The sequence below is a fragment of the Mus caroli genome, chromosome 10 (assembly GCF_900094665.2).
Source record: "Mus caroli chromosome 10, CAROLI_EIJ_v1.1, whole genome shotgun sequence".
NCBI lineage: Eukaryota > Metazoa > Chordata > Mammalia > Rodentia > Muridae > Mus > Mus caroli.
In genome coordinates, this window is record NC_034579.1 from 14228127 (window position 1) to 14251379 (window position 23253).

Sequence of the window (23253 nt, forward strand, 5' to 3'; positions counted from 1 at the left end):
GTGAAGTGTCCCCAAGATGGTTGCTCTAAGTGCATCAGTGAAAGGCTTCAGAAGCAAAGCTAACTAAGAGTGAGATTTTAGGCAATATCTGGTTGTTGTTCTATTGCCCTAGGTTAGCTGGTCAGTGGCTTCCCATGCTATTCTTGATTCATGTGTGTTCACGGGGACAACTGCCTGGGGAGGTTCAAAACAACTCCATTTTTAGGAACCATACAAGTCCTCACAATCATGTAACTACCAGTGGCTGATTAAACTCTTGCTGAAATGTGAACTTAGGTGTCTGAGCTCTACTATTAGTTAATATACTTGAAGAATTAGCAACTAGAGAGTCGGGTGGTCCTAAACTCTTATTTACTAATTGACCACCCAAATATTGACTGCTCTATTTACTAACCCACATCAATTTTCATGTGTGTGAGGATGTTAATGAATTAGTAACATGTTAACTCCAGCCAGAGTTATATATTTATGAGTCTTAATAATTTCTTGTCCCAAAGTCTCAACTCAGTTATTGTTATATATCATTTTTGACAATATTTGAGATGCAGATTAATCTACTAATCTATATTTGGTTTATATGTTAAGATGCCAAACATATGGTCAACTTATTTAAAATAAAGCCAAATAAAGTAAAGCTAGAATAAATATAATTTAGATTTACTTTATTAAATTACATTTACTTTATGTATGCGTGCATAAGAGTGCTACAGAATGTTTCTGGGTTTCAAAGAACAGCCTGCAAGAGTTCGTTCTCGCCTTCCATCTTCTGAGTACAGAAGACTGAACGTAGGATATCAAGTTTGGTTAAGCAGGCTTTTATCTGTTGTGCCATCTTGTTGTGTATGTGTATAGTTCCTCAGAACAGTGTGAAATTACTTCAACTGAAACATCACCAAGAGCCTTGTCAGTGTAATTTCACAGTACCTCGAATTCAAGGGTCTTTCAAAGTCTTCCTGTATTTAAAATCTTTTCTCCTGAGAACCTCTGCATGACTCCTAAGGGACCCTGTACCCTAAACTGTACCTATGATGGACAGCCATGAACTTAGTCCTCAGAGGGTAAGAACTTCAGACTGGCAGGTTCCAGAGCCCTATACTCAACAGGTAGGTGCTGAGGGGTTTATTGCTGTTGTTGTTTGTTTGTTTATTTTATGTATATGAGTGCTCTGTTTTCATGCACACCAGAATCAGATTCCATTACAGAGGGTCGTGAGCCACCATGTAGTTGCTGGGAATTGAACTCAGAACCTCTGGAAGAGCAGACAGTGCTCTTAACCACTGAAACATCTCTCCAGGCCTAGATGCTGAGTTTTGATGGTAGCTACAAACTGTTTCCTTTTGAGTAAATTAATTTAGGTAGTAGGACTTTTTCATCCGGTGTCTTAGGGTTTTATTGCTGTGAAGAGACACCATGACCAAGGCAAATCTTGTAAGGACAACATTTAATTGGGGCTGGCTTACAGGTTCAGATGTTCAGTCCATTATCATCAAGGCAAGAGCATGGCAACATCCAGGCAAGCATGGTGCAAGCAGAGTTCTACATCTTCATTTAAGGCTGCTAGCAGAATACTGACTTCCAGGCTGCTAGGATGAGGGTCTTAAAGCCCACATCCACAGTGATATACCTACTCCAACAAGGCCACACCTACTCCAACAGGGTCACACCTTCTAATACTGCCACTCCCTGGGCAGAGCAAAAAACCATCACACTCCAGTTTAAGGTCCAATCATGTCACTTTGATTGTAAAAATTAGAATAATCAAGAGCTCTCTCAAATAGCTACATCATCTCAGGGTTGAAGGAATGAGGAAGGGGGTGACAAAGCCAGGCAATTTGGTGTATTTGTTCACATCATATTCATCTTTTCTGCTCCATTCCAGAAAACTGCCCATGTGCTACCATCTCACTGCTAATCCTCTTAAGACAATATATTTATCATTTAAAAAAGAAAAGAAAAAGAACATTAGTTTTATTTTGTCACAAGGATTAACATATGGTTATAAACACAGCAAAATATACTTCTCATTGTACATTTGTAAATCAGATTTCTCAGGCAGTCCTCATGGAATGTGACAAAATATAATCTCTTCTTGAGTACTTTAGAGTTTCTAGAAAATAAATGACTATTGTCAAAGAACAATCTCCTTCCCTTCCGCTGCAAATGTGCTTGCCTATAAGCTGTTAATACCCAAGGTAGAAAGGCTCCACAAATTAAGAGTTTATATGATTCAAGCAATGTGGTATTGGGGACGCTTCCAGCGCTGAGGTGGCTACCTGAACCATAGTTTCATGTATTTCATAGTGTAAGTAGGTGAAAGGCAGCTTGATGTTACCATCATGGTATTGACCCAATACAAGAGAAAGGAAATAGAAAGTGGAAAGGAGGTTGTGTGCAGTCTCTCTCTCTGTCTCTGTCTGTCTGTCTGTCTCTGTGTGTGTGTGTGTGTGTGTGTGTGTGTGTGTGTCTGAGAGAGGGAGGGGGAGGGAGGAAGGGAGAGAGAGAAGAGAGAGAGAGGAGAGAGAGAGAGAACACAGATGTATGCCTGAAGGCCAGGTATCTTCCTTTAATCACTTTCTACCTTATTTTTTCTTTAATTTTTATTTTTTTAAATATGTATGGGTGTTTTGCTTACATACATGTCTGCATATCATATGTGTACAGAAGAGAGTATTGGATCCTCTGGAAGGTTATAATCTGCATGTAGGTGTTGGGAATTGAAGCTTGCTAGAAGCTTAACCTCTAAGCCAGGAGTTCTCAACCTTCCTTTTCTTTTCTTTCTTTCTTTCTTTTTTTTTTTTTTTTTGAGACAGGGTTTCTCTGTAGCCTTGGCTGTCCTGGAACTCACTCTGTAGACCAGGCTGACCTCAAAGTCAGAAATCTACCTGCCTCTGCCTCCCAAGTGCTGGGATTAAAGGCATGCGGCACCACTGCCCAGCTGTTTTCAACCTTCCTAATGCTGTGACCCTTTAATACAGTTTCTCCTTGTGGTGACCCCCAACCATAAAATTATTCTGTTGCTACTTCATAACTATAATTTTTGCTACTTTATGAATTGTAGTATAAATGTATGGCATCCAAGATATCTAATATACCACCAGACCAGAGGGGTCGAGACCCACAGGTTGAGAACCTCTGCTCAGAAGCCTTCTTTCTAGCCCCTCTGCCCTATTTTTCTGTTTAAGACAGGGTCTCATCAAACCTGAACCTCATCAATTGGGTTAGATTGGTTGAACTAATTGGTTGGCTATGCTCCAGAATTCACCTGTCTTAGCATCCCAAAGCCCTAAGTTTAGGGTCGCACACTACACCTTGCTTTATGTGGGTGCTGGGGTTCCAATATCAGGTCTTCATGCTTAAGCAGTAGCCACTTCACTGGTGGAGCCATTTCTCCAGCTCCACCCGATGAATATTTTTAGAAGGTTTTCTGGAATCCTCTGGGAGACATTTCTGTTTAGGCTTCATTGGCCAGACCAGGTCAAAGGGGCATCCTTCTTCCATTTCAGAGTGCATCCAAGAAAGCATCACTGTCTGGCCTGTGTAGAAAGGAAGGGAAGCTCGCACTGACTGCCACCACTGACACAGACTCTCTCAAGGGCATGTTATGTGCAACTGCTTTAAACAAACACAAAGTTCCAGTTTAAGAATGTGATGTCCCCAGCACTTGTTTCCTCCTTTAAATGATAGATTTGGACAGTCTTGTCTCTAAATAACTGCTTTTATAGCTTGTGTTTTGAGAGTAATGTAGCTCCGATCAAATGACAAAATGAAGGGAAACAGCTTGTGACTTTTGGGTTTTGGTCAGTTGGGATTTTTTTTTTTTTTTTTATGCCAAGACAGTTGATTTTCTGGTGTTTATTTATTCAAGACTAAAGCAGAACCATTAAGAATAATGAACATATGACCAAAAAAAACACCCCAAGAATATTGAAATATACATTTTTGAAACTTAGTTGAATTTATTGAACAAGGGCAATTTCAACTGAAGATCTTTCTTTCTTTGGAGGCAAGCATTTTATTGATTTATGTGACAGATTTTCATGGGATTTTTCATAAGGGCATCTGAACATCGCTGATCACAAAAATACCTAACTTGAGCAGCACAGCAAATTACAATGCATTTGTCTACGCTGGCTCAAGTAAGTTTTCTATTATTTTTATTAAAATTAAATCTTTTTTGTTTTCAGACAAAATCTTAAAGATTTATTTTGTTTTATGCATATGAGTGTTTTACCTGCATTTTTGTTTGTTTGTTTTAGCTCTTTCTTTTCTTTTTTTCTATTTTTCTTCCTTTTTGTTTTTGATTTTATAGAATTTCTATGTATAGCATTGGCTGTCATTGAACTCACTGTGTAGTCCAGGCTGTCCTTGAACTTGAGATCCTCCTGCCTCTGTCTCCCAAGTGCTGGGATTAACAGTGTGTGCCACTATGTCCAGCTGAGTTTGGGGCTTTATCTGAATTTGGGGATTGTGTGTGTTTGTTGTTTGGGGGCAGGGATTGGAGGAAAGTGTTTATTTGGCTTCCATATTACTGTTTAGCACCAAAGGAACTCCAGACAGAACTCAAACATGGCAGGAACCTGGAGGCAGGAACTGATTCAGGAGCCATGGAAGAGTGCTGCTCACTGGCTTGATCCCCATGCCTGTAAGCACACTGTGGTGAAGAGCCTCAGCCATGCCAGCCACATCTCAAGATTTCAGGACATATGGTTAGAACTCTGACAGGGCTCTTTGCTCTTCCACTGCAGGGCAACTTCTTTAAGAAGTCATTATCTTCTGGTGTAAGTCTTTTACTCAGCGTATGGTATGCAAATATTTTCACTAAATCTATAACTTTATGGTTTATTTTCTTTTTAACCCTTGTAAACCTTTATTCAGAGTAGAACACTGGTAGCTCTGCTTATTCTGTGGACTGTACTTTCACTGAGGGAACCACAGGGAGCCAGCTGCAGCCCAGGGAAGTGAGTGAGAGTAGGGAACAGTACAGTTCCAGAGCTGAGCTTTCTGGTCTACCCCACTGGTCTGCAAATGGCTCACAGCAATAATACGTTCACTGGAACATAGCTGTGTCCAGAAAGAGGGTTATACAGCTTTAACATAAAGCACTCACAACTCCCAGGACAGTGCACACAGGCCTGAATGTTCTCATAGCTCACAGCCATATGCTTTGCAAAGTGCAAAGCACTTTGATGCTGAGTGTTGTGTCCTCCTACTCAGTATCCCCATATCAATTGATGCTATACCACCCATATTCCCATATCAATTGATGCTATATCATCCAAAGAAGGAACAGTAGCCCTCCAGGCAACTTCACATGTCTATCCTGAGGAAGAGACAGACAATTCAAGGTGTGCTTCCCTAGAGATGCCATGGTTCCTGGTCCAGCCTATTCCATTCCCCACACCCTTGGGAGTACTTTTCTTTCTCTCTTTCTTTCTGTCCTTCCCTCCTCCTCTAAATCTGTGACTCTCAGCCTTCGCCTCCCCAGTGCTGAGAATCTGAGGCATGAGCCTCCACGTTTAGCAGCACACAATGGTCTCTAAAACATGATTCTACTCCTGTAATAGTGCACCAAACCAAAAACCAGGCGAAAAACCTAATATATCAGACGTAATCAAAATTAAATACTCCCCGAGTGCTCATTGTCTAAAAGTCTAAGACAGTGAGATTAAGGTCACCATAGGGTGCATAGAAAGATTTTTTTTGCCTCAAAACAAAAACAAGGACTGAGGAATGTGGCCCAGTGGTTACATGCTTGAGTAACATGCTCACGGATATTTGTAGTGAGAATTTTGGAATTTTGTGTTTTAAAAAACACTGAAATGATAACTCATTTTAATCCCAGGTGCTGGGATTAAATATGGGGCTGCTTCAGATTGTCCACAACAGCTGACTGTGATTCGCCTCATTCTGTAGCAAGGGCATGGTTTTGCCAGCTGCAGATAATTTCTGTGATTGTGAGATATTTGGAATTCTGGGGACTTATTAGAGGTTATATAAATGTTAGGACCCCAAGAAGTATAGTAGATTGTTGGCTGGTTGTTGGTTGTTGATGGTTGCTGTTGGTCACAGTTTGTTAAGTAGTTGGGCACAAAGAAGAAACAAGAAGAAGAAATTAGATATCTTGATGGTGAAAATCAAACTTCTAAGAAACTCAATGTCCCTAATCAGTAGGAAGTATTCTGATATGTCAGCCCCTTTCTGACCCCTGACTTTTTTAGGGATCTCTTTCCTTTTTGCTCTCTATGCTTTTTTCTCTCTTATCTAGTGTTATGGAGTCAAAAGGGTAGAAGAAAAAGCATGGAGAAAGGTGAAAGAATAACCCACAAAGTAGCAGAAGATAAGCTATAGCTATCTGTCAAAGCCTAACTATGCTCTCAAAGATTGTTATCATGAGAAACTTTATAGTTATAATTCAGTATCAATTCTGAGATAACTTTTGAAAATTGTTCATTTTAGTTCTTTCTCCTTTTCCCCACCAGAGTAATTTCTAAAGATAATAGACTTATTTAGTTCATAGTTTTAGTTCAATATTGTGGTCTTGACATTTTCTTGGTTTCTGGTAAAGGGCTCGTTTAGCTTCAGTTCATGGTGGGAAGAAAAAGGACAGGTTGCAATGTATAGAAGAGAATTGCAGGTACAAGAGTGTGAGGGTACAAGAGTGCTGCCTTTGCTTGATAGGCAGCTCTGTCAAGAGCCATCCTGCCATGAGGGTACAACCTCCATGACCTAATTACCACCAAAAGGGCCAACCTTCAAGACTTCTTCATTAGCATAAAATCTCAATGTGATTCATCAAGGGGACCAAGCATATCTGAACCACAGTACAGTGTAGGATGTAGGTGGAAGTTTAGAAATTATTATGTGCATATGAATATGCAGTTATCCAGTACTACCTGCTAGAGAGATGGTCCTTATTCCATGCACACCTTTACACCTCTGTCAAAGGTGGGTTGTTAATGGATACATGAATCAATTATCTTACTACGCAGTTTATTGGTATTCATCAACAACACACAGCCTTGAATCCCACTCTTATTTGCTAAGTTGTAATCATGCAGAGTTGCCCTTCCAATTGGTTGTATTTTTTTTTCAAAGATGTTTTTAGCTGTTGAGGTCCTTGGTATTTTCATACCAACTTGTCAGTTACTACCAAAATGACAGCTGAATTTTTTGTTTTTATTCATTTATTTACTATGAACAGGGTCTCACTGTGTAGCCCAGGCTGTTGTTAAAGCCGGGTTCTTATTGCCTTAGCCTACCCAGTGCTAAAGTTATAGGCATGCACTGACCACATATTCTGTTTAGAGTTTTTGTTTCGCTCTGTTTTGTTTTAATTTAGGTAAAGTAGTTCAGGGGTACACAGACCTAAGTATAATCTCTGCACTTGGTACATGAGGGCAGGAAGATTAAGAGTTCAAGGTCATGTTCAAGTCGATTATTGAGACTTGTCTCATACTTGTATATATGCACATATATGTGTGTGTATATATGTACATATATATGTATATATGTATACATGTGTGTCAGACAATGATCAATGTTTAAACAATGTTAGTGGCATGTCCCTATAATCCCATCTATTCAGGAGGCTGAGGTGGGACTTTATGAAGTCAAGGCTAGCCCATCTCAAAAGATTTTCACACAATATAAAACTTAACAACTTAGCCCTTCCTTCCTTCCTTCCTTCCTCCCTCCCTCCCTCCCTTCCTTCCTTCCTTCCTTCCTTCCTTCCCTTTTTTGTTTACTTAGGATTTTTGGTTTGTTTATTTATTTTTGACAACCTTGGCTATCCTAGACCTCCCTTTGTAGACCAAGCTGGCCATAAAATCACAGTACTGGGATTGAAGGTATATGTCACCATGCCTAGCTAATTTAGCTTTTCTTTTTTTTTTTTTTTTNCACTTTGTAGACCAGGCTGGCCTCGAACTCAGAAATCCGCCTGCCTCTGCCTCCCGAGTGCTGGGATTAAAGGCGTGCGCCACCACGCCCGGCTAATTTAGCTTTTCTTAAACACAATTTAGTAAAATTTACTTACAAAGTTGTATTAACATCAATCAGTATTACTTAATTCAGAGCATTTTCATCCCTGTACTCCAGAACATCCTGTGTCCCATCAGCAGTCCCTTCCCAGGGGGCTCCCATCACTCTGGAAGACCTCTTCCCGTGTCTGTGAATTTGTGCATCTGGACCTTTTATATAAATGAAATCAGACATCCTGGGAAATATCTCAGTGGTTAAGAGTGCTTGCTGCACAAGCATGACAGAGTTTGTATGCCAACACCCAAGCAACAAAACAAGAGGCCTTCATATGTTCTCATGGGATATGGCGGAGACACTTGATTGCTGGGGATTGCTCACTTCCACCCTACCCAAAAAGTGTGAGCTTCAGATTCAAGGAGGGAGACTGCCTCGAAGGAATAGGTGAAGAGTGGTAAAGGAGAGCACGTAATGTCCTCTGTGTATATGAACCTTGTGTGATCTCTTTGCTTACTACTTTTCTTATTACCTCGTGTGATGCTTTTGCTTATTACTGTATTTAATTACTGTGTGGTGTGGCCTCCTTGTTTACCACTTCGCTTGATGACTTTGCCTTTGATCTAAGAACTGACCATGCTTTTCGGATGGACCTGGAATGATAGAAAGCAGGCTGGAGAGACATAGAGCTGCGTCAGCCTCAGCTCATGCGGTGATTGTCTCTAATTGTCTTTCTCTCTCAGTCCTCCCTCCCTCCCTCCCTCGAGACCCTGTTGGCTGACTGAGCTGGCTTGGTCACAAGTACTAGAGCTGTGTACCAACTGAGCTACACCCAGCCCTAAAAATGATGCCAACATAAGTTCTATGCGCGCTCTCTCTCTCTCTCTTTCTTTTTTTCTTTCTTTCTTTCTCTCTCTCTCTCTCTTTCTTTCTCTCTGTCTTTCTCTCTTTTTTTCTATCTTCTCTCTTTTTCTCTTTCTTTCTTTTCCACATTTTTAAAAACAATAGCCACTTTTTTATATTTATTCCACTGGACTTTGGTTTTTTTTTTAATTAATTTTTATTTTATCTGTATGGGTATTTTGCTTGCATGTATGTCTACGCACTACTTGAGGGCAGTGCCTACAGAGAGCAGAAAAGGGATAGGGTCTTCTGGAACTGGATGTACAGGCTTTTGCGAGCCACTGTATAGATGCTAGGATCAAATCTGGGCCCTCTAGAAGAGCAGCCAATGCTCTTAACCCTGGAACCATCATCCCCCAGCCCCTTGGCATTGTTTTGATTTCCATTTCCTTTTAAAAAATACTTATTTATTTATTTATATATTTACAGTGAAACAGTTGTCATCTTGCAGCTCAGACACATTGTCAACTGTTTATGGAACATTCCTTGCCACGAGACAGTGGCTAAACATGGGTGTTCATTGGTCTGCATTAGTTTTGTGTACCTGTGACAGAATCTAAAGGAAGAAAGATCTATTTTGCTGGTGATTTGGGGGGATTTCAGTCCATCACAGTGAGGAAGACGTGTTGGGGTGACTCTATCTGTGGCAGAAAGAATGTGGAGTAGAGGCACTTTATGTCATGACAGTCTGGTGCAGAGAGCAGGTGGAAACTAAGGCTGAATATTTGTCACCTTCAAAGCCCCACCCTCCCACTCCACCCACATGACCTATGCCAGCCAACTAGACACTACCTCCTAAAGNCTCTAGAGTCCACATTGAAATTCCTTCCAGTGCTCATTCTCTTTGATGAATAAAAGAGAGGGGGAAAGAAATGCATTGCTCAGAATTGTACAGTTACTGACAGGCCCTGTGACCTTTGAGCAAGTCTGAGGACTTCTTAGGACATTGGCTTTTTTTTTTTCAATTTTTTATTAGGTATTTTATTCATTTACATTTCAAATGCTATCCCTAAAGTCCCCTATACCCTCCCCCTGTCCTGCTCCCCAACCCACCCACTCCTGCTTCTTGGCCCTGGCATTCCCCTGTACTGGGGCATATAATCTTTGCAAGACCAAGGGCCTCTCCTCACATTGATGGCCAACTAGGCCATCTTCTGCTACATATGCAACTAGAGACACAGTTCTGGGGGTACTGGTTAGTTCATATTGTTGATTCTCCTATAGGGTTGCTGACCCCTTTATCTCCTTGGGTACTTTCTCTAGCTCTTTCTTTAGGGGCCCTGTATTCCATCCAATAGATGACTGTGAGCATCCACTTCTGTATTTGCCAGACACTGGCATAGCCTCACAAGAGAGGGCTATGTCAGGGTCCTGTCAGCAAAATCTTGCTGGCATATGCAATAGTGTCTGGGTTTGGTGGTTGTATATTGGATGGATCCCCGGGTGGGGCTCCATTTCCTTTCTGATTCTAATTCTTTCCTTCCTCTGCTTACTCTGGCTTTAACTTGCTTTCCTTCTTCAAATTCCTTAAAGTAGAAGCTTTTTGCTCTCCATTAATTAATTTATATATTTATTCACTTTACATCCCAGCTGCTGCCCCCTTCCTCCCAGTCTCCCCACTACACAATCCCTCCCCATCAAAACAGAAGCTTTAACTAAATTACAACTTTTTTTTCTACTGCAGGTCTATATTATTATAATTTTTCTTCTAAAATGTGATTTAGTTTTCACTCAGGTCAAAATACTTTCCAGCTTCCCTTTTTGATTTGTCCTGTGTCCTGTGTGAGAACTGCGGTATTTTGTTTCCAAATAGTTGAGGGTTTTTCAGAGAGCTTTCTGTTACTGATTTCTAATTTAATTCTACCATGGTCTACAAGCACATTCTATGTGATTTGAATCCCTTTTCATTTTATTAAGACACTTTGGTTGCCAAGAATAAGTTCTGTTTTACTAAATGTTCCACATGAACCTAGAACAAATGTGTATTTTGCAGCTGTTGGCCGAGGCATTGTGTAAGCACCAGGCAAAGATGGAAGTGCTGTTCAGATATTGAACATTTTCCTTGATTTTCTGTCATTATTTCTTGATTGGGGGTGGGGGTGAGGAGAAGTTTTTTTNTTTTTTTTTTTTTTTGGTTTTTCGAGACAGGGTTTCTCTGTGTAGCCCTGGCTGTCCTGGCACTCACTTTGTAGACCAGGCTGGCCTCGAACTCAGAAATCCGCCTGCCTCTGCCTCCCGAGTGCTGGGATTAAAGGCATGCGCCACCACGCCCGGCAAGTTTTTTCGAGACAAGGACTCATATAGGCCTAGAGGTTTTTTTATATAGTTGAAAATAACCTTGAACTTCTAATCTTCCTGTCTCTACTTTCTGAATGCTAGAAATATAGACATGTATCCCCTCCCTGTCTTATGTAATGTTATGGATTGAATCCAGAGTTTTGTGCACCTTAGGTAAGTATTCTTCCTACTGAGCCATACCCCTATCCTGCAGTAACATCACTGAGAAAGGGACATGAAAGATGAGGTTGGTGACAAAAGAACCTTAGGGAAGGAGGGGTTTATGTTGGCTTACAGTTCTAAGGGATGCATCACATTAGAAGGTGTGACCATACTTTCTAGCTACTCTATTGGGTTTTTGCATCTACCACCCTTCTCCACCCCAGTCCCTTCCAGCAGCCCAACACTAAGTAGGAGAGAAAGGTTAGCAGGGGAAGGGGGATAGATCTCTTTAGACTACTTCCTACTGATTAGGTGTTGAATGCCTAGGCAAGCCCAATCTTCATAATCAGGATATCCAATTTCTTCTTGTATCATTGCTCACAACCATACAGCAGAAGGGGGACTTAACCAATGCTTCACAGCAGAATGGGGGACAGCAGCCTCTGCAGCTTCTGGCCTCTGGCATTGTTATACCCAGGATTCCAAATGTAGACTGGCAGAATCACATCCCTGCCAGAGCACGAGACAAATCACAGTCAGATGCTGTGGACAATCAGAAGCAGCTCCATGTCCGACAACCGGGATTAAAAAAAATCATATTCACATAAAATAACTGAGTTTTGAAAATACAAACAAATTTCTCACTACAAGTAGGGAAAGCGTTCCATTAGTGGGGCATCTGGTTATATTGCATCTTCAGTCAAGGAACAGGGAGTGATGAGTAGGACAGGAAGAGGTGTTGGACCTGTCTGTAGTAACTCACTTCCTCCATCCAGCAAGGCCCAATAACCAGAACTGGATGAGCCCTGGCATAGTCCCCAAAAAGGTGTTGCTTTAGCATAACTAAGCCTTGGTACTTGATAGGAAAAGAGGATGGAAGAACATTCCGAGAAATTACTTTCTAGGGTAGGGGAATGTTACAATGTCACTTGGTAGCAAAATACTTGTCCAGCATGCCTGAAGCCCCAGGGTTTCCCACCTCTGTACCACACACATAAGAAATAAATGATGCTCTCATGATGAAGCAGCGTGTACCAACTAGAATTTTAGAAACAGTCCTAGTTTACTTTTGGTTGGTATGATAAGCACTATGACAAACACACTTGGAGAGGAAAGAGGTTTTTTGGCTCGACCTTCCCAATCACTGAGGGAAGCCAAGGCAGAACTCAAGACAGGAACTGAAGCAGAATCACCATGGGGGAAATGGTGATTAATGACTTGTTCTCCGTGGCTTGCTCACCCTGTCTTATAGGACCCAGGATTACCTACCTAAGGGTGGCCCTGTCCACAGTGGACGAACCTTCCCACATCAGTCATTAATCAAGAAAATGCTTCTCAGATCTGATCACAGGCCGGTCTGATGGAGGCAATTCCTCCACTGAGGCTCCTTGTCTCCAGGTGACCTTAGTCGGTGTCAAGTTGCCAAAACCTAAACAGGCCAGGAAACATTGGCATTATGTTTCCGTATGCAGACTCCTGAATTTGATGGGCTATGCTGAAACCTAGCCTGTCTGTCTCACGTGCTTCCTGTTCCTTTGTGCATCCCCCTTCCAAATTTGTTTCTTATCTGCACAATGGTGATATTGATAAAGCCTCACTCATAGTCCTGTTTGCAGATACTAAGAAAAACCATGTTCAGCCCATGGCATCTGGCCCAGTAGAATGCATGCCTTGAAAATGTCAGCCATTTTAAAAGAAGGAAGCCACTGGCTTATTCCGGGAGGACACTTCCTGTTTTGTAGTTCCTACCCTCCAGTTTGAGGCACTGGATTTCTATGGAACCGGGAAAACAATTCAAGTACAAACAAGTTTGCAGACAGAGCATAGTATTTGGTCCCGTGGGCTTGTGGGCAAAGTTATCCAGGGCATATGTAGTCTTTGCTGGTTTGCTATACCTGACATGGTATTGCCACCCACAGCTCTGGCAGCCGTGTGCTGGGTGGCTAAACAAATCTGGAGCTGATGTCTTCAGTACACTCAAAGACATAATTTGGAACCTGCAGATCATGTAAACTAAACCACTGTAGTGTAGAGAAGCAGAAATCCAGAGATAAAATTATAGCTTCTCAGACTTATGCTCCACATGTCTCTTGGGCTGCCTGGTTGGTTCTAGTATAATTGAGGTGTTGACGGTGGGCCACAAAAATCTAAGCGGTTTTGAGTACTAGGCTGCCGCATGAGGTTCTTTTTTCTCTTTCGTAGCCAAGATTAGCAAACATGGCTAGGTTTAGAATTCCTGGATTCAAACTTCAGAGAAAGTGTTTTTTGAGGATATATAATACATGCTCTTATTTGACAACGGTTCGGTTTCCAAACCTAAAAGTTACACTGGACATGTAATTTTTATGCTGTTACCACATCGGTTACTTTTTAGTGTACTTTTTATGAGAAGGAAGATAATAGGGTGTTATAAATCCATTCGAGGCAAACAATTTTAAAGGTTATGGTTTTGACATCGTAATTGTATATTAAAGTATTACCAAGTTTCTGTAGTTCACCAGGTAATATGAATTATGGCTAAATTATTAACAAAAGTTAGAGCCTAATTTTTAAAATTGCAGTTGGGCTTATTTGACATTAAAATTATTTTATTCACATTACATTGCCATATTACTTTGATACTAATGTTACACCAAAGACTCAAATGGACACACTTTTCTTTTTAAGCAGAGAAGAGGAAACTGGGTAGATGGGACATTCAGTAAAGTGCTTGTTGAACGAGGACTTGAGTTACATCCCTAAAGCCCATGGATGAGAGCCCCCCGTGCTGTTATAGTCCTTTAATCCAGGGTTCTCCCCAACTTCTGAATGCTGTGACCCTTTAACACAGTTTTTCATATTTTGGTGACCCCCAACCAAAAATTATTTTGTTGTTACCTCATAACTGTAATTTTCAACTGTTATGAATCTCAATGTAAATATCAGATATACAGAATATTTAATGTGCACACAGGTTGATAACTGATGCTCTAATCCCAGAGATGGGAAGATCCCTGGAACTTGCTGGCCAGCCAGTCTGGTTGAATTGTGGAGCCCCCAAATTCAGTGAAAGATCCTGTCCCAAAAAGTAAGATGGACAATGACAGAGGAAGACACCTGGCATTCCTCTCTGGCCTCCACATGCATGTACACACACACACACACACACACACACACACACACACACGGGCACTGGCACAAAACAGAGAAGGAGTAATGGAAGGAAAAAGGAGCACTGGTTTGTTGATGTTATAGCATTGCATTATTAAACTGCTCTTCAGTTAGATGAGGCCCAGACCTAGGTTTTATGTAAACAGAAACCTAAGTCACTTTAGAACATCTCTTGCAGAAAAAAGAATACTCCCAAAATACATTTTTTTAAAAAAAAAGTGTGACCTTTTGAAAATATTAGTAAAGGCTTTCTTGCTGCTAAGAAAAAGGAGCAAGCGAGGGGCCCCAAGGTTTCGCTTTTATCCATAGTAAATCCAGCCCTGATTAAGATACATCATGTGGGAATTGGCGATCATCCTCCAATCCCCCAAATTAATGAAAACACTCTGGGTCTGAGACTTGGGGATGGGCAACATCGCAGACTATCAACCACCTGCATGAAATTATGAATTATCTTGTTCCTGTCAGGGTACCCTTATCAGGTTTTATTTATTTGAGTATGATAATTTATTTATTTTTTGTTTTTGTTTTTATTTTTAAGACAGGGTTTCTCTGTGTAGCCCTGGCTGTCCTGGAACTCATTCTGTAGACTAGGCTGGCCTTGAACTCAGAAATCCACCTGCCTCTGCCTCCCGAGTGCTGGGATTAAAGGCATACACTACCACTGCCCAGCGAGTATGGTACTTTAAAACATTAACATTTTTGCATTTTCCCAAAAGAAATAGCCAAAATTATAACTAGCTACTTTCACGTGCTTTGAGAAGTGGATAAATAGGATTATATGTTTCCCAGAGTCTTTCTCAGTAGAGATTTTTCTCCTGAAGACTTAATAAGTGTGAAAATGAGTCCCTTGCCATATTTACTCATGAATATGGTAGTTGAAGAATGTTATATGCGAATATTAGATTTCACTGGCAGATAAATAAAAACAGGGACGTAAGGATCCTGAATTTAAAATGAGTCCTCCATGACTAGAATATTTTGTGTTTGTTTGTTTGTTTGTTTGTTTTCATGGCATTCTTGGAGCTCTGTAACAAAATGTTGTTAGTGGCATCACTACTACAGGTGGGAAATACAAGCAATCTCTACATATAAGTCCAGAATAAACCTTTTTCAGAGCTTACTGGGAATCAGAAAAGAACTCCTTAATTTTCCATCTGACTGTAGAGAGTTATAGTGTGATTGTTTTCCCTCCCTGTCTCAAGGACACGTCTGTTTGGCCATGTTTCCACCTCTTTTTTCAAGTGGCAAAGAGCGAAATAATTAAGTGGCTGAAAGAGGGAGATGAAAGAGGGATGCTAAGAAATGGAAATTGGGGAATGAAAATCTATGGCATGTATGGAACAACACACTGTTGGGCCTTATCTTTTTCTTTTTCATGGAAAATGTTAGCATTTAATTAACCCCCCCCCCCCACACACACACACGTGGCTTTTAAGCCACCAGAACACAGGCACCTCTAACATCTTCTCTTCAACTCTTCTGCTGAAAAATTTGGCCTTCACAATGACAGGTTGCTTAGGGAGCTTTCCCTTGCCCAGAACTTTGTAGTAGCCTGATCGAACAACATCAATGACGGGAGCAGCTTCAGGCTTGTTTTTTGCTGCATCGACCCGCGTCTGCTCGCTGACAGTTTATTCAGGTTGACAGTTGGGCAGAAGCTCTGGTTCCTCTTCAAGTGGTAACGCCTCACACCAACTTTCTGAAAGTAACCTGGATGATATTTGTTAATTCTGTGGTGATGCCTGCCTCCAGCATTCCCGTGGCCTCCTATGTAGTTGTGGTGCTTACCGATGCAGTTGTGGCCGTGGCTTCCTCAGTCTGGATGGCATGACGGGGGCAGAAAGGAAAGAGGAGCTCATGAAGTCTCGAGAGCGGGCGGGGAGGGTGAGGGGTAAGTGGTGGGGGGTGCTTATCTTTTTCTAATGACTTATTAGCATGTAGTAGTCATGAGCAATTAAGGCTTTCACTGTGACTTATTGATATATTTACACAATTATTTTGATCATATTCACCCACTGTTGTCCTTTCTCCCCCTCCCCTTCCTGCTAATCCCTTTCCTCTTCCGAGCTTGCCTCAATTCTACTTTCCTGTGTGTGTGTGTGCGCGTGTGTGTGTGTGCATGTGTGTGTGTGCATGTGCGTGTGCATGTGTGCATGTGTGTGTGTGCATGTGTGTGTGTGCATGTGTGTGCGTGTGTGCGTGTGTGTGTGCGTGTGCATGTGCATGTGTGTGTGTGTGTGTGTGTGTGAAAGAGAGAGAGAGAGAGAGAGAGATCTATTAAGTTTGATTACAGTTGCTTACAGCACTCCAGATGATTCGTCTCTCTTTTGAGTCAGAGACTCACAGAGGATGGCCTTGAACTTGCTCTACCACTTGACTGCTTGACATCCAGCCTCCTTTTCCTCCCCCTCCTGACCTTCTTTGGACAAGATCTCACTAGGTAGCTGTAACTAGCTTGGATTTCTCTAAGTAGACTTTCTTAGTAAGGGTTTTACTGCTGTGAACAGACACCATGACCAAGGCAACTCTTATAAGGACAACATTTAATTGGGGCTGGCTTACAGGTTCAGAGGTGCAGTCCAGTATCATCAAGGCGAGAACATGACAATACTCAGACAGACATGGTGCAGGAGGAGCTGAGAGTTCTACATCTTCATCTGAAGGCTGCTAGCAGAATACTGACTTCCAGGCATCCAGGACTAGGGTATTAAAGCCCACTCCCACAGTGACACACCTACTCCAACAAGGCCACACCTCCAAATAGTGCCACTTCCTGGACTGAGCATATTCAAACCATCACATTCCACTCCCTGGGCCCCATAGGCTTGTCCACACATATGAGTCTATGGGGGTCATACCTAAACATAGCATAATGCAATACACATTTAGTCCAACATCAAAAGTCCCCCTAGTCTAAAGTAGTCTCACCAATGTTAAAAGTCCAAAGTTCAAAGTCTCTTCTGAGATTTATCCAGTCACTTAACTGTAATCCCCAAAGCAAGACAGGAAACCAGCTAGGCAGACTCCGAAGTCTGCATCTCCATGGCTGATGTCAAAGCAGCCTTCTGATCTCCACCTGCTTTTTCATCTTTGTTGACTGTAACAAACCTTTCTCCTGGGCTGGTTCCACTTCCTGTGAGCAGCTTTCCTCAGAAGATAGACCATGGCTCTGGCAGCTTGAATATCTTGAGGTCTCCAAGGCAACTTTAATGTTACAACTTCTTGTTTCAATGTCTGGGATCCACACATGATCTTCTGGGCTCCTCCAAAGGGCTGGCATCACTTCTCCAGCTCTGCCCTCTGTAGTTCAAAGCCAGCTTGGTCTATCTAATGGTTTTTATATGCTTAGCCCAGGGAGTAACACTATTAGAAGGTGTGGCTCTGTTGGAGTAGGTGTGTCACGGTCGGTATGAGCTATAAGACCCTTATTCTTGCTGCCTGGAAGTCAGTATTCTGCTAGTAGCCTTCAGATGAAGATGCAGAACTCTCAGCTCCTCTGCACCATGCCTGCCTGGATGACGCTACCATGCTCCCACCTTGATGATACTGGACTGCACCTCTGAACCTGTAAGCCAGCCCCAATTAAATGTTGTCCTTATAAGAGTTACCTTGGTCATGGTGTCTGATCACAGCAGTAAAACCCTAACTAAGGCAGTCACCCCGAGATTTTGTTATCTTCATTCTTTTTACTTTTTTTTTTTTTTTACAAAGGTTTAGATATTGTTAATATTTTGGTTCTATTTCAAACAGGGTCTTGTTAATATAGCCCAAACTGGCACCAACCTTACAGTCTCCATGTTTCAGCTTCTTGAGTGATATTCCTGCTTTGATCCTGGAGTAGATGTACTTTAGGACCGTGTGTGTGTGTGTGTGTGTGTGTATATGTGTGTGTGTAGTTTTCACATTGAAATGTCTTTATCAATTGAATGTATGGTACGGACTTGGAAGGGGAGGGGAAGGTGGAGTGAGAGTCACGTTTCCTATGTGTGTCCCTTTCTGACGTGTCCATAGCACCTAATTTCTAAAGTGAAGAAAGCAGTACAAGGAAGAGAAACATGACAGAATTCTGGAGACAAAGTTTGGAGAACATGAGACTTCCAAGAATGTGTGATGCTGCACTTAGCCAAGGGCTAGAGCAGATGGCTGGTACCAGAGCCACCAGCACAGTCATTTCAAAGGAATGCGAGGTGAGAAAGCAGACTGTGGATGGTTTGTGTAGCCAGGGGCCTAGTGCAGATTCTTCTAGAACAGTAGTTCTCAACCCATGGGAATTGAATGACCCTAAGATGGTGAGAATTGTCAGATATTTACATTACGATTCATAACAGTAGAAAAATTAGTTACAAAGTAGTAGCAAAAATTTTTATGGTTGAGGGTCAGCACACCATGATCCTGGAGTAGATGTACTTTAGGGCCCTGTGTGTGTGTGTGTGTGTGTGTGTGTGTGTGTGTGTAGTCTTTATCAATTGAATGTATGCTAAGGACTTGAGGAATTGTATTAAAGGGTCACAGCATTAGGAAGGCTGAGAACAGCTTCTCTAGAAGCTTGAATATAAAGGAAGAATGGAGAATGACTATAACTAACTAGGCAACCAAGGACAAAAACCTGTTTTAATCACCTAATGAAGGAGACTTGAATGTAATGTATATATTTATATAAAAATAAAATTTCCATGTTGTTATAGCCCAGGTTTTTCTTGAATACAAACTTCTCTTTCCTTAGCCTCTTGAGGTCTGGGACAAATGTGAGGTACCTTACTCGGGGTATAGTACTATTTTTAAAAGACAGGTTCTAATGTGTCCCAGAGTGGGTTGAACTTTTTGTGTCACTGAGAATGACATTAAACGTCTTATCCTCACGCGTGTACCTCCCAAGTGAATCATAGGTAGATTCAATGGGTGCCGTGTTTGGTTGTATGTAGTTGTGGAGATTTAATCCAGACCTTCATACATATTAGACAGGCACTCTACCAACTGAGCTACACCACCATTCCTTGAGCACACATTGAGCGTTGACACAGAGAAGCTTGGGCTAGAGAGATTGCTCAGTGGTTAAGAGTGTTTATTGCTCCTTCAGAGGACCCTGGTTCCGCCATTCCCAGCACCATATGCCAGCTCACAGCCATCTGTAACTCCAGGGGATTTGATACCTTCTTCTGACTTTCATGTGCACCAGGCATGCATATGGTACACATACATATAATACATACATACATGCAAGCTAAACATTTATGAACATAAAATTATAAAATAGATAAATCTAAAGACTAAAACAAAACAAAAGCCTCTAAAAACAACCCGAATAAATCAGACATGGTATGCGGTCGCACACACTTATAATCCCAGCACTAGAGAGATAGAGGCAGAAGGATAAAGAAATTTAACTTCATCCTTAGCTACATCTCCAGTTTGATGCTATCCTGGGCTACATGAGATTTTGTCTCAAAGAAACAACACAACTTGGAGACAATTGTTTTTGCTGCATAGCATAGCTGTCAAGTTGAAAGTTACTGCAAGGACGTCTCCAGGGTGAGACTAATGGATCTTTGTTGATTCCAAATCTGCTTCCTGGGCTCCGGCTCTGCCTGTCAGTTTTCTCCCATGTATATTCGTCTTCTGTTCTTCCCTCCCAAGAATATGGTTCTCATTTCTATTGGCTGAGCAGGTGGGCATTGCCATCCTGGGGTGGGGGTGGCAGTCTAGGTAGTTTTCCCTTACACCTTTCTTTCATTTATTTATTTAGAGTTATTTATTATTATATGTAAGCACACTGTAGCTGTCTTTAGTCACACCAGAAGAGGGCATCAGATTTTGTTACAGATGGTTGGGAGCCACCATGTGGATGTTGAGAATTGAACTCAGGACCTTTTGAACTCTTAACCGCTGAGCCATCTCTCCAACCCTCCCTTACACCTTTCATATCCAAGAGTTCTAACCCTTCTGGGTTTGCTAGTCCCTTGGTGTCTAACATCTGTTTGTGAGGTTTTCATTAAAATCTTATAAATGAATGAGGTAGTTTGTTTTCTTTCATAATCCAAATACAGATATTAACCCCCAAATGAAATTTCAAATTCGGGCTCTTATATGTTGGTAAGTTCAGTGTCCTACTTAACACTGTCCAGTCTGGGGACCTTAGGGCTCCTTTTTTCTGATGACTATTTAGTTAAGTTCTACAGTGTCATAGCGCAGAACCCAAGCACGTAACCACATTAAATCAAGGCCTGCCTGGGAGGTTAAGGGTATGTTTTGCCAAGGAAGTGACATGTGAGTTTAAATCCAAAGAGCCAACTGAACAAAGAAGATAAGGAGAAGGGAGGACGGTCAGGGTAGAGAAGAGAGAGGCTGAGGCTTGTGTCACTCAGTGGAGGAGGTGGGAGTGGGGAAGGAAGTGAAGCAGGAAACAGGGCTGACAGCGTGGCAGGGACTCACACCCCTGGGCCCATGTGGTCCTCAGAGATAACCCTAAAGATAACTTTTGAAAAGCCTTAGGGCTTTGAGCTGGCGAGGGATGCAATTAGATTTGCATCTTAGGCAGATCTCTGGCTAATTGAAGACTGGGCCTGATTTCAGTCTTCAGGAAAACGACCACATCTGTGTGTGTTAGTGGCAGAAGAGACTCAGGTTTGCTCAAGGTTCCAGATGGAGAAAGGTTACTGTCCTTTGGCTACAGATTCTCATGGACTCTATCCCAAAGGGCCTGCTGAAGCTTTAACAGCAAGATAATTCTTGCTTTCCCTTCAGAGCTACAAACACACCAACAATTAGACTTTTGACACAGAGCCAGTATATACTATATACATCCAAGAGCTGGAAAATGTGCAGCCTATCTGTACTGTGCGCTCATTTTCAGAATGCATGTTACTCGAGGGTACGCTACTCTCACACTTAACGAGTGTGCACATGCGCACACACACTCAGACACCTACTACTTCCTGTAGTGATCACCATGATGGAATTTCCCTTTCTCTTCAGAAGAGTGAGAGGGAGACAATGAAGAGTCATCACCATCTCACACATGCCGTGGCTGAGGATCTCAGGGCTCCTTCCTTCTGATGACTTTTCAGTGAGATCTATGGTGTCACAGGGCAGAACCGAGCCACGTAACCACTAGTGACATTAAATTAGCCAAGCAGTTCAGTTGTAGAATAGTTTCCTTCTGTTGTGTTTACTACTTACCGAGTATTAAGTAAGAAGCGGTGACTCGTACTCAAGAAAAATCAAATATAAAGGAAATGGTTGAAGGTTAGTTAAACACTATAGTTAAAAAGACTACAGAGAAATCAAGGGACTGGAGGGTGAAGGATTTTATGTATATTTACATGTGTGTGTATTCATGTAGTATGGGTGCAGGTACACATGCACATATGGGTACATGGGTGTGGTAGACTAGAAGTTGACATCTGATGTCTTCCTCAGTTGATTTCCATCTTATTTTTATTTATTATTTTGAGACAGGGACTCTCACTAAACCTAGCTAAGCTGGCTAGCCACCAAACTGCAGGAATCCTCTTGCCGGAACCTTTCCTGTACTGTAGTTTACAGGCATGTTCCACCATGGCATGTTCCACTATGTAGCTTCTTTTTCATCCTGTTGGTTTGTAGGGGATTGAACTCAGGTCCTCAAACTGATTTTTTTTTAAAGATTTATGATATATATATGATTACACTGTAGCTGTCTTTAGACAGATCAGAGGAGGGCATCGGATCCCATTGCAGATGATTGTGAGCCACCATGTGGTTGCTGAGAATTGAACTCAGGACCTCTGGAAGAGCAGTGTCATTGCTCTTAACCGCTGAGCTAAGGTCCTCATACTTGTATAGCAAGCACTTGGCTAGCTCTTCTCAGCCCAACAAAGTTTTGTTTTGTTTTCTGGTGCTGGGGGCTGAACCTAGGGCCTCAAGTATGCCAGGCAAGTGTTGTCCCACTAAGCTATAGACCCAACCCCTTAAGGAGAGTTCTTGAGAACTTGTTTAGACAAAGCTGCACTAAAGAACGGCTCTTACCCAACAGAGGGTAAGGGGATTGGTATTGAGTGCCACATGGAGTGAGAGGGTGTACCAATTGTCCATTCCTTTACTACCATAACAAAATATCTGAGGCCAGTTAGGTTTATAAAGAAGTACAATTGGGCTTAGGATTTTGGAGGGGCAGGCTGAAAAGCTGCATCGGAAACCTTTTGATGTATATACTACAGATAGAATCCAGGCCTTCACATACCAAGCATTTGCTCAACCACTGTACTATACCCACATCCCTGGTGAAGGTATTACTTGGCAAGAGACAGGAAGGGTGTGTGTGTGTGTGTTTTATTTTATTTTATTTTTTTGGCTTTTCAAGATAGGGTTTCTCTGCTCTGGAATTCACTCAGTAGACCAGGCTGGCCTTGAACTCAGAAATCCCCCCGCCTCTGCCTCCCAAGTGCTGGGGTTAAAGGCATTCGCCACCACTGTCTAGCTGTGTGTGTGTTTTATATAACACAATGAGTAAATGCCTGAGAAAACAAAGGAAGACTTATTTAATTTGGCTCACAGTCCTTGGATGCCCCACTGCTTCTAGGCGGTGGCAAGGCACAGACACTGTGAAGGGGTTGATGGTGGAGAAGCAGAATCTAGGAAGGAGACAGACCGTGGGAATGCCAAGACATCCCCTCCAAAACCATGTCCCCAGTGACCTGCTTTCTCCAACTAGATGCCAGATCCTATTTTCACCATCTCCTAATAATGCCCTCACAGTATGAAGCTATCAGTGGGATTGTGCCAGTGGTTAAGTCAGAGTTCCTGCCT

At 41.9% G+C, this 23253-nt stretch overlaps 1 pseudogene; it reads right to left on the reverse strand.

The window, feature by feature from the left end:
* Positions 1-15900: 15900 nt before the first annotated feature.
* Positions 15901-18266, reverse strand: LOC110303425 (annotated as a pseudogene).
* Positions 18267-23253: the final 4987 nt, after the last annotated feature.